An 11,972-nucleotide genomic window follows, 5' to 3' on the forward strand; every position below is an offset into this window, starting at 1 on the left:
TGATGGTCATTCTTAAACTGTTGATTTTTCCCCTTCCCACCTGTTCCCCTCCATGATCACAACCTTCCCCATCTCAAAAATGTCTCTACCTGGGACCTCAAGCCAGAAACCCAGGCAATTTGGAGGCACTTCCTCTCCTCATTCCACATATGCCACTCATGGACAATTCCTGCTTTCCTCTAAAGCAGATGCTTACCTCACCCCTACCCCCACCCTTCTATTTAGAAAATTTCTAAACATGCAAAAGAGTTGCAAGAAAAGTAGAAGATATAATTATCAGACCTCTGAGCCCAAGCCAAGCCATCACATCCCCTGTGACTTGCACATATACGCCCAGATGACCTGAAGTAACTGAAGAATCACAAAAGAAGTGAACATGCCCTGCCCCGCCTTAACTGATGACAAAAGAAGTGAAAATGGCCAGTTCTTGCCTTAAGCGATGACATTACCTTGTGAAATTCCTTTTCCTGGCTCATCCTGGCTCAAAAAGCTCCCCCACTGAGCACCTTGTGACCCCCACTCCTGCCCGCCAGAGAATAACCCCCCTTTGACTGTAATTTTCCTTTACCTACCCAAATCCTATAAAACGGCCCCACCCTTATCTCCCTTCGCTGACTCTTTTAGGACTCAGCCCGCCTGCCTGCACCCAGGTGATTAAAAAGCTTTATTGCTCACACAAAGCCTGTTTGGTGGTCTCTTCACACGGACACGCATGACAATAATAACATACTATGGATATGGATTCACCAAGTTTTTGTGGTTTTTTGTTTGTCTGTTTTTGTTTTGAGATGGAGTCTTGCTCCATTGCCCAGGCTGGAGTGCAATGGTGCGATCTCACTGCAACCTCTGCCTCCCAGGTTCAAGCAGTTCTTCCTGCTTCAGCCTCCCAAGTAGCTGGGATTACAAGCACCCACCACCATGCCCGGCTAATTTTTGTATTTTTCAGTAGAGATAGGGTTTTGTCATGTTGGCCAGCTGGTCTTGACCTCCTGACCTCAGGTGATCTGCCAGCTTTGGCCTCCCAAAGTGCTGGGATTATAGGCGTGGACCACCACACCTGGCCTTTTGTGTTTTTGTGTGTGGGGTGTGTGTGTGTGTGTGTGTGTGTGTGTGTGTGTTTATGAGACGGGGTTTCACTCTGTTGCCCAGGCTGGAGTACAGTGGTGTAATCACAGCTCACTACAGCTTCAACCTGCTAGACTCAAGTGATACTCCCACCTAAGCCTCTTGAGTAGCTGAGACTACAGGCACCCACCACCACACCCAGCTAATTTTTGTAGAAATGGGTTTTCACCATGTTGCCCAGGCTGGTCTCAAACTCCTGGGCTCAAGTGATTCCCCGCACTTGGGCCTCCCAAAGTGCTGGGATTACAAACATGAGCCACATGAGGGCGTATTTCTTTGTGTCTTAAGAGGCGGGGTCTTTCTGTGTTGCCCAGGCTGGAGTACAATGATTCGATCATAGCTCACTGCAGCCTCAAACTCCTAGGCACGGGAGATCCTCCTGCATCAGCCTCCCAAGTAGCCCAGACTACAGGTGTGTGCCACTATACCTAGTTAATGAAAAGAAATTTTTGGAGACATGAGTTCTTGCTATGTTGCCTAGGCTGGTCTGGAACCTCCAACCTCAGGTGATCCCCTTGCTTCACCCTTCCAAAGCAGTGGGGTTATAGGCATGAACCATCTGGCCTGGTCTCACTCTTTCTCTTTCTACATCTACAATGAGCTGTAGATATCTACATACTATAGATATCTAAAAGTTATGTAAATGTCTACTTAAGCTTATAGGCATGAGCTACAAATTGGTATTGTATTATGAGGGGAATTCAAAAAGTTCATGGAGAATGGAATTAAAAGATAAATAACTGAGGGTCCCAGGAATTTAACCACATCAGTGCAGCCTTTTTACCTTTCTTTTCTTTTTTTTGAGATGGAATCTCACTCTGTTGCCCGGGCTGGAGTGCAGTGGTGCAATCTCGGCTCATTACAACCTCCGCCTCCCAGGTTCAAGCCCTTCTCCTGCCTCAGCCTTCTAAGTAGCTGGGACTACAGGCATGCACCACCACGCCTGGCTCTTTTTTGTTTTTTGTTTGTTTGTTTTTTTGTTGGTTTTTTTTGTTTTTGTTTTTGTTTTTGTTTTTGAGACGGAGTCTCGCTCTGTCGCCCAGGCTGGAGTGCAGTGGCACTATCTCGGCTCACTGCAAGCTCCGCCTCCCGGGTTCATGCCATTCTCCTGCCTCAGCCTCCCGAGTAGCTGGGACTACAGGCGCCCGCCACCTCGCCCGGCTAATTTTTTTGTATTTTTAGTAGAGACGGGGTTTCATTGTGTTAGCCAGGATGGTCTCGATCTCCTGACCTCGTGATCCGCCCGTCTCGGCCTCCCAAAGTGCTGGGATTACAGGCTTGAGCCACCGCGCCCGGCCATTGTTTTTTTTTTTTTTTTAGTAGAGACAAGGTTTTGCCAAGTTGGCCGTGCTGGTCTCAAACTCCTGATTTCAGGTGATCTGCCCGCCTCAGCCTCCCAAAGTGCTGGCATTACAGTTGTGAGCCACTGTGCCAGGCCGTTTTTGTTGTTGTTCTTGTCCAGGCTGGAGTGCAGTGGCATGATTTCAGTTCACTGCAACTTCTGCCTCCTGGGTTCAAGTGATTCTCCTGCCTCAGCCTCCTGACTAGCTGGGCTTACAGGCATGAGCTACCACAACTGGCTGATTTTTGTATTTTTTTTAGTAGAGATAGGGTTTTGCCATGTTAGTCAGCCTGGTCTTGAACTCCCGACCTCAGGTGATCCGCCCTCCTTGGCCTCCCAAAATGCTAGGATTACAGGCGTGAGCCACTGCGTCCAGCCCAGTCTTTTTACATTCTTAACTGAAGAAAAATGGGTGCCCTTCAAATATATATATATATTTTTTGAGACAGAGTCTCCCTCTGTCGCCCAGGCTGGAGCGCAGTGGCCTGATCTCGGCTCACTGCAAGCTCCGCCTCCCGGGTTCACGTCATCCTCCTGCCTCAGCCTCCCGAGTAGCTGGGACTACAGGTGCCCGCCACCTCGCCCGGCTAATTTTTTGTATTTTTTAGTAGAGACGGGGTTTCACCGTCTTAGCCAGGATGGTCTCGATCTCCTGACCTCGTGATCTGCCCGTCTCGGCCTCCCAAAGTGCTGGGATTACAGGCGTAAGCCACCGCGCCCGGCTAGTTTTTTGTATTTTTTAGTAGAGACGGGGTTTCACTGTCTTAGCCAGGATGGTCTCAATCTCCTGACCTCGTGATCCGCCCGTCTTGGCCTCCCAACGTGCTGGGATTACAGGCTTGAGCCCCTTCAAAGATTTTAAGATTAGGAAACAAAAAGTCAGCAGGAGCCAGATCGGGACTGCCAAGTGGATGCCTAATAATTTCCCGTCAAAACTTGTAAAATGGCTCGTTTGATGAGCGGAATGAACAGGAGCGTAGTCATGCTGGAGAAGAACTCTCTGGTGAAGCTTCCCAGGCTTATTTCTGCTAAAGCTTTGGCTAACTTTCTCAAAACACTCTCATAATAATGAGATCTTATTGTTCTTTGACCCTCCAGAAAGTCAACAAGCAAAATGCCTCGAGCATCCCCAAAAACTGTTGCCATGACCTTTGCTCTTGACCAACGTCCTTTTGCCTTGACTGGATCACTTCCCCCTCTTGACAGCCATTCTTTGATTAGGATTTGACTTCAGGATTGCACCAGTGAAACCATGTATTATTTCCTGTTACAATCCTTCAAGGAAATGCATTAAGATGAGGATCTCACTTGTTTAGCATGTCCATGGAAAGCTCTGCTCCTCTCTGCAGCTGACCTGGGTGCGACTGTTTTGGCACCCATCCGAGTGGAAAGTTTGTTCAGCTTTAATTTCAGTCAGAATTGTGTAAGCTGAGGCCAGGCGAGGTGGCTCAAGCCAGTAATCCCAGCACTTCGGGAGAATGAGGCAGGAGGATCACTTGCATCCAGGAGTTCAAGACCGGCCTGGGCAACCTAATGAGACCCTCATCTCTACAAAAAAATACAAAAACTTAGCTGAGCATGGTGGTGCGCAACTGTAGTTCTAGCTACTTCGGAGGCTGAGGTGGGAGGATTGCTTGAGCCCAGGAGGTCGAGGCTGCAGTGAGCCACAATCTTGCCACTGTACTCAGCCTGGGCGACAGTGCGAGAACCCTGTCTCAAAAAAAAGAAAGAAAGAAAGAGAGAGAAAGAAAGAGAGAGAGAGAGAGAGAGAAAGAGACAGAGAGAGAAAGAAAGAAAGAAAGTAAGAAAGAAAGAAAGAAAGAAAGAAAGAAAGAAAGAAAGAAAGAAAGAAAGATTTGTGTAAGCTGAACCAGTTGAGATGTCTATGGTGTTGGCTATTGTTTCTGCTGTTAACTGTAAGTCCTCTTTAATTAGGGCATGAACAAATTTAATTTTTTCCAGAAAAATAGATGTGGATAGTATGCCACGGTGGATTTCATCTTCAGCATGACCCAGGCTGGAGTGCAGTGGTGCAGTCATGGCTCACTGCAGCCTCTACTTCCCAGACTCAAGTGATCCTCCCACCTCAGCCTCCTGAGTAGCTGGAACTACAAGTGTGCACCACCATGCCCAGATAATTTATCTATTTTTCGTACAGATGGGGTTTCACCATGTTGCTCAGGCTGGTTTCACATTCCTGAGCTCCAATGATCTGCTGGCCTCGGCCTCCTACAGTGTTGGGATTACAGGCGTGAACCACCACGCCTGACCTTGTCCCTTCTTAAAACGAGTTCTCCATTTGTAAATGGCTGATTTCTTTGGGGCACTGTCAAGTTTTTGTAAAACATCAATGATTTCATCATTCTTCCACCCAAGCTTCACCATCAATTTGATGCTTGTTTTTGCTTCAATTTTAGAATTCATGTTGCTCTGATAGAAGCTCTTTTCTTTTTTTCTTTTTTTTTTTTTTTTTGAGACGGAGTCTCGCTCTGTCGCCCAGGCTGGAGTGCAGTGGCGCGATCTCGGCTCACTGCAAGCTCCGCCTCCCGGGTTCACGCCATTCTCCTGCCTCAGCCTCCCGAGTAGCTGGGACTACAGGCGCCCACAACCGCGCCCGGCTAATTTTTTGTATTTTTAGTAGAGACGGGGTTTCACCGTGGTCTTGATCTCCTGACCTTGTGATCCGCCCGCCTCGGCCTCCCAAAGTGCTGGGATTACAGGCGTGAGCCACCGCGCCCGGCAGAAGCTCTTTTCTTTTCTTTTTTTTTTTTTTTTTTCTTTTTTTTTTTTTTTTTTTGAGACGGAGTCTCACGCTGTTGCCCAGGCTGGAGTGCAGTGGCGCGATCTCGGCTCACTGCAAGCTCCGCCTCCCGGGTTCACGCCATTCTCCTGCCTCAGCCTCCCGAGTAGCTGGGACTACAGGCGCCCGCCACCGCGCCCGGCTAATTTTTTTTTGTATTTTTAGTAGAGACGGGGTTTCACTGTGGTCTCGATCTCCTGACCTTGTGATCCGCCCGCCTCGGCCTCCCAAAGTGCTGGGATTACAGGCTTGAGCCACCGCGCCCGGCCTCTTTTTTTATTTTTGCTTTTTGAGACGGAGTCTCGCTCTGTCGCCCAGGCTGGAGTGCAGTGGCGTGATCTCGGCTCACTGCAAGCTCCGCCTCCCGGATTCACGCCATTCTCCTGCCTCAGCCTCCCAAGTAGCTGGGACTACAGGCACCCGCCATCTCGCCCGGCTAGTTTTTTTGTATTTTTTAGTAGAGACGGGGTTTCACCGTGTTAGCCAGGATGGTCTCGATTTCCTGACCTCGTGATCTGCCCGTCTCGGCCTCCCAAAGTGCTGAGATTACAGGCTTGAGCCACCGCGCCCGGCCTAGGAGCTCTTTTCTTTTCTTTTTTTTTTTTTTGAGACGGAGTCTCGCTCTGTCGCCCAGGCTGGAGTGCAGTGGCTGGATCTCAGCTCACTGCAAGCTCCGCCTCCCGGGTTCACGCCATTCTCCTGCCTCAGCCTCCCGAGTAGCTGGGACTACAGGCGCCCACCACCTCGCCCGGCTAGTTTTTTGTATTTTTTTAGTAGAGACGGGGTTTCACCGTGTTAGCCAGGATGGTCTCGATCTCCCGACCTCGTGATCCTCCCGTCTCGGCCTCCCAAAGTGCTGGGATTACAGGCTTGAGCCACCGCGCCCGGCCTAGGAGCTCTTTTCAATCTGATATTTTATTTTAGTGTCTCAAACTAGATCGTGTTCAGACAAGTTATAACAAGTTAGTACAAGTTTATTTTGGTGCAAAAAAAAAATTGAACTCCATGCACAGTTTTTCATAATCCACATTTTCCATGAATATTTGGAAGACCCCTCTTTCTCTCTCTCTCTCTTTTTTTTTTTTTTTTTCTGTAGAGACGGTCTTGCTCTGTCACCCAGGCTGGAGTGCAGCGGCACAATCATGGCTCACTGAAGCCTTGACTTCCCGGGCTCAAGCAATCCTCCTACCTCAGCTTCCTGAGTTACTGGGACTATAGGTGTGCACCACCACACCTTGATAATAATAATAATTATTATTATTATTTTTGTAGAGATGGGGCGGTCTCACTATATTGTCCAGGCTGGTCTTGAACTCCTGGCCTCAAGTGATCCTCCCCAAACAGCCTCCCAAAGTAGTGCTGGGATTACAGGCATGAGCCACAGTGTCTGGCCAATAAATATTTTTTGAATGAATGAAGAAATTAGTGCATGGACATATTTTCCCATCAGCTCTCACAATAACCAGACTCTGAGTTCCCCGAAGGCAGGGCCTGTGAGTATCATTGTGTACCCTCAGCCCTCAATAGCTGATAAAAATAAGTATTCAGAAAACGCTTGTAAAATGAAGAAGAGAATATGTATGGGGCAGGAAGTAGACCAGTGGTTGCCTGGGGCTGGGACAGGGAATAGGGAGCAACTGGAAATGGGCAGAAGGGACATTTTTAGAGTGATGGGAATGTTTTTGAAGTGGCTGTGATGGCTGTAGAACTATAAAATCACCCAAAATCAGTAAATCACTTACAACAGGTGAACTTTATGACAGGTAGATTATACCTCAGTAAAGCTGTTAAAACAAAACCAGTGTTAAGGGAGGAAATAAATGCTACCTTGGTAATACTGAGGACTCAGTGGTTATCAAGGCAGCTCTCTTCCCTGCCCTGATAAGGCTTTCTGTGCAGGGCAGGGAAGCTGACCCATTGTAGACAGTGACAGCCTAGAGCCATCGCGGCGGGAACAGGCAGAGAGGTGGGAGGCCAGGATGGGGGAAGCTCGGGCAGAGAGGTTGGCCTGAAATGGGGGGCACAGGCAGAGGGGTCGGGGCAGTGACTGGGGAGGTGCAGGTGGAGGGCAAAGGGGTCAGGGTCCAGATGGGAGAGACACAGGCAGACGGATCCGGGCCAGGGCAGGGAGATACAGGCCGAGTTGAGGAGCATAAGGAACATAGGATCCCAAAGAAGGCGCCCGACCAGTCAGGGAGGAATTGCCAGAGGGGGAACGGCTGAGCCAGGGCCTGAAGTATAATGTTCATGAATGCGACAGCAATTTTTCTTTTTCTTTTTTTTTTTTTTGGGGGGGACACCAAGTCTCCCTCTATCACTGGAGTGCAGTGGCTCGATTTTGGCTCCCTGCAACTTCCACCTCCGGGGTTCAAGCGATTCTCCTGCCTCAGCCTCCCAAGTAGCTGGGACTACAGGCGCCCGCCACCACGCCTGGCTAATTTTTGCATTTTTAGACGAGACGGGGTTTCGCCATGTTGGCTAGGCTGGTCTTGAACCGCTGACCTCAGGTGATGCACCTGCCTCGGCCTCCCAGACTGCTGGGATTACAGGCATGAGCCACCGCGCCCAGCCCAATTTGAATTTTTCTTCAACACTTTTCCTGCCTTAGCAAAGCCTTGGCGGGGCTGCCGCCCAGGCGCCGCAAGCGCAGGGCCACGAGGGGGCGCTGCTCCACCACGCTAGGGGAACGTCCCCGGCAACCACGTGGCCCCGCAGGTGCGGGAGGTCGGCCAGCGCGCCGCGAGGGTGGATGGGGTCGGTTACAGCCAGGGAGCCCGGGGTGGCGCGTGGCCCTGCGCAGGTCAGTGGAAGCGGCGGGCCCCAGGGAGTATGAGACGCTGCGCTCCGTGGGGTGGTCCCAGCGCTGTGCAGCGAGGGGCCAGGGCTGTCCTCGGTCCCGCGCGGGCGGCTCCCGGAGACACTGCGGTCTCCAGGGGGCGGAGCTTTAAAAAAAAAAAAACAAACCAACAGGAAGCGTGGTGGGGGCACCCGGCCCTGTCACCCGTGGAATGCATCAAAATAGCCCGCGCGGCCGAGGGCGGTTCCGGGAGAGGGGGCGGCCGCGCGGGGCGGGGCTTCAGCGGGGGGCGGAGCTTCCCAAAGAACGGAATAGAGGAGTGCAGAACCGGCCCCAGGGGGGCGTCCTCATGTTCCCCCAAAATGACCTAGATAGGCGTTTATGTGGGATGGGGTTCCCGGCTAGGGCCGGGCTTTCAGTGCGGTGTCCTGGTCTATTCTGAGCGGGCCGAAACCTGGGGAAGTGGGAGTGGGCGGTTGATCCGGGTTCCAGGGCCTCTTTGGAGCGAAAAGCTCCATGGAGAGCCAGAATCTCCAGCCTGCGCGTGGGAGGGAAGATGGGAAATGGGCCAAGAGGAGCCTGTGGGAGGTCCTCCCCGGGACGGCCCCCTTCCATCTACATCCGCGGGGACCGTTGTGGGGGCAGCTCTGAGAAAGGCTGATCTGGGCGCAGGGAAGGATGGTTGAATGAAGAGATCAGTCAGGGACGGGGTGGGGGTGCCTTGACTGTGTCCCAGATTTGCGGCGTGCTTCTGACCTCAGTTCCCCATCCTTCCAGTTGCTCAAATCCTCTCTGTTCCAGTCCTAGGCCATTTCTGCCCCTCTCACTTCCTAGTGGTTTGCAGAGGGGAACCACTAAGGCTGCCTCTTCTGTGCCTGGCCCTGTGTTGGCACGGGGAAGTGACTGAGACACCCCAGACCCCCTTCTCCCTCACAGACCAGTGAGGCAGATAGACCTGACACCAGTAGTGACAGCCCGAATGCGTCATTGAGAGGACGGGGGCGGGGTGGGAGGGAGGCACAGGCAGATGGGTCAGGGCTGGGATAGGGGAGGACAGGAGCCTGTAGGATCCAAGGGGAGAGTGGGTACTGCTGATTCAGTCTGCGGGGGTTGAAGAGCTGTCTAAACTTAGACCAAAAAGATAGGATGGGGCCCGGACACCTGGCTCCTGCCTGTAATCCCAGCACTTCGGGAGGCAGAGACAGGAGGATCACTTGAGGCCAGGAGTTCCGGACCAGATTGGACAACATAGTGAGACCCGCATCTCTACAAAATAATTTAAAAATCAGTTGGGCATAGTGGTGCAGGCCTGTAGTCCCAGCTACTCAGGAGGCTGAGGTGGGAAGATTGGTTGAGCCCAGGAATTCAAGGCTGCAATGAGCTATGATTGCCCCACCGCACTCCAGCCTGGGTGATAGAGTGAGACCCCTGTCTTTAAAATAATAATAGCAAAAATACTGGGCTGGGTGCAGTGGCTCACGCCTGTAATCCAACACTTTGGGAAGCCGAGGTGGGCAAATCACTGAGGTCAGGAGTTCCAGACCAGCCTGGCCAACATGGTGAAACCCAGTCTCCACTAAAAATACAAAAATTAGCTGGGTGTGGTGGCAGGCGCCTGTAGTTCCAGCTGCTTGGGAGGCTGAGGCAGGAGAATCGCCTGAGCCCAGGAGGTGGAGGCTGCAATGAGATCACACCACTGCATCCAGCCCGGGTGACAAGAGTGAGACTCCGTCTCAAAAAATAAATAAATCCTTCACGCCTGTAATCCCAGCACTTTGGGAGACCGAGACGGGCAGATCACGAGGTCAGGAGAGCGAGACCATCCTGGCTAACACAGTGAAACCCCGTCTCTACTAAAAATACAAAACAAAAAAATTAGCCGGGTGTGGTGGCGGGCGCCTGTAGTCCCAGCTACACAGGAGGCTGAGGCGGGAGAATGGCGTGAACCCGGGAGGCGGAGCTTGCAGTGAGCCTAGATCGTGCCACTGCACTCCAGCCTGGGCGACAGAGCGAGACTCCGGCTCAAAAATAAATAAATAAATAAATAAAAATTAAAAAAAAATCCTAATGAAAGGATAGAATGGGGCTCAGGGCCTTGGAAGAGGGTCAGCTTCTAACAAGAGGTATTTGAACTGAGTCCTAAAGCATCAGTAGCATTCCTCTGGGAAGTGCTGTCACCCTGAAGGAAAGGGTGTTCTAGGCAGAGAGAATGACAAATGCAAAAGCTTGGAGGTGAGAGTGTGGCTCATCTCTGGCAGGGTCCTCTACTCCCTGCCCGGGGAATTCCCCCAACATCATACCCTGACAGAGCTGCCTTAGGTCTCCTAGTCCTGGAGTCCACAACAGGTTAATGGGCTGTAATGGAAAAGCTATAGAGGGCAGGCCCTAGGCTTGTTCCCTCACAGCCTGATGCTTTTTTGTTTGTTCTGAGACAGTCTCGCTCTGTTCCCCAGGCTGGTGTGCAGTGGTGTGATCTTGGCTCACTGCAACCTTGGCCTCCCGGGTTCAAGCGATTCTCCTGCCTTAGCTTCCCAAGTAGCTGAGATGACAGGCACCCACAACCATGCCTGGCTAATTTTTGTATTTTTAGTACAGACGGAGTTTCACCATGTTGGCCAGGCTAGTCTCTAACTCCCAACCTCAGGTAATCCACCTGCCTTAGCCTTCCAAAGTACTGGGATTAAAGGCATGAGCCACCACGCCCAGCCTTTTGTTTTGTTTGCTTTTTTAGACAGGGTCTCATGCTCACGCTGTCACCCAGGCTGGAGTGCAGTGACTGCATCACAGACCACTGCAGCCTGGACCTCCCAGGTTCAAGCAATCCTCCCATCTCAACCTCTCAAGTAGCTGGGACTACAGGCGTGTGCCACCACGCCCACCTAATTTTAAAATTACTTTGTAGAGACAGTCTCATTACGTTGCCCAGGCTGGCCTTGAACTCCTGGGCTCAAGCGATCCTCCCACCTTGGTCTCCCGAAGAGATGGGCTTACAGGTGACAGCCACCGTGCCGGACTCAACCTGATGGTTTCACTACTGCCTTTGACTTTGGCCCACACGAATCAAATGTATCACCGTGGGCCACTGACTCAACTTCCCCATCTATCCAGTGGGAACAGAATATTGGATTGCACATAATAATCTCATTTTAAAGAGCTATAACGAAACAATTTATGTATTATATAGCTTTAAAAATACATCTTGTAGATTAAAGGACTCAAGAAACAATAGCAAGACTGCAAAACGCTGCCACGTCAGGTGACACTTTGGCCAGTTATGGAAAATGCTGACAAAACAAGAATTTGCCAGCATGGGCAAAGATATACTATTATCAACCCGACTCATTAAAATAGTAATATTGAACTAATTCGAAGTAGTTTGTTTTTTGTTTTTGAGACAGAGTCTCGCTCTGTTGCCCAGGCAGGAGTGCAGTGGTACGACCTCAGGTCACTGCAACCTCCGCTGCTCGGGTTCAAGCGATTCTTGTGCCTCAGCCTCCTGAGTAGCTGGAATTACAGGTGCCTGCCACCATGCCTGGCTAAGTTTTGTATTTTTGGTAGAGACGGGGTTTCTCCGTGTCGGCCAGGCTGGTCTTGAACTCCTGACCTCAAGTGATCTGCCTGCCTCGGCCTCCCAAAGTGCTGGGATTACAGGCGTGAGCCGCTGCGCCCGGCCAGCAGTTTATAATGTTTTTTATTCCTTGGTTCTAAACCTGTAAGGAACATAAATGGGGTGATTAATTTTGGCTCCTTGAATACCTGCCTGGCAGGTGCTGAGTCAGTGGTACCACACGATGACTCGGAGGTTCTCACTCAGGGACACCCTTCTGACTCCGTTTCAGTCCATGACTCAGGAGGAAAGGTTCTGGGGCCTCACCAGCGCCCTACACACACCCTCGTTTCCCGAGGGG

This window comes from Macaca mulatta, chromosome 19 (genome assembly GCF_049350105.2).
Source record: "Macaca mulatta isolate MMU2019108-1 chromosome 19, T2T-MMU8v2.0, whole genome shotgun sequence".
NCBI lineage: Eukaryota > Metazoa > Chordata > Mammalia > Primates > Cercopithecidae > Macaca > Macaca mulatta.